The sequence below is a fragment of the Arachis duranensis genome, chromosome 5, assembly GCF_000817695.3.
Source record: "Arachis duranensis cultivar V14167 chromosome 5, aradu.V14167.gnm2.J7QH, whole genome shotgun sequence".
In the NCBI taxonomy this organism is placed as follows: Eukaryota; Viridiplantae; Streptophyta; class Magnoliopsida; order Fabales; family Fabaceae; genus Arachis; species Arachis duranensis.
Genome location: NC_029776.3, coordinates 86999912 through 87000223, shown reverse-complemented (window position 1 = coordinate 87000223; position 312 = coordinate 86999912).

Below are 312 nucleotides of genomic sequence, written 5' to 3'. Positions count from 1 at the left end.
ACCTTATCTTTTTTCCACATCCTATGTTTGAAAGTGGTGCTTCTTTTTCTAATCATATATACAGGAGTAATAAGAAATAATATTTGTTTTTATAAATAATTAGGAACACAATATACGATGTCACATACAGTATATGATGGCTGCTTAAAAAAAAATTATTTTTCTTTGATAGAGATGTAAATTAACTTTGATTGAAGACTTTACTTCGAATGCAATAATGCAACTCATTCGATAATGAAAGTAGTGTAGGATGAGAAAAACAAAGGTTGTTAGAAGATATAAATCCACATTCCTGGTTTTTTGGTTAGTTTT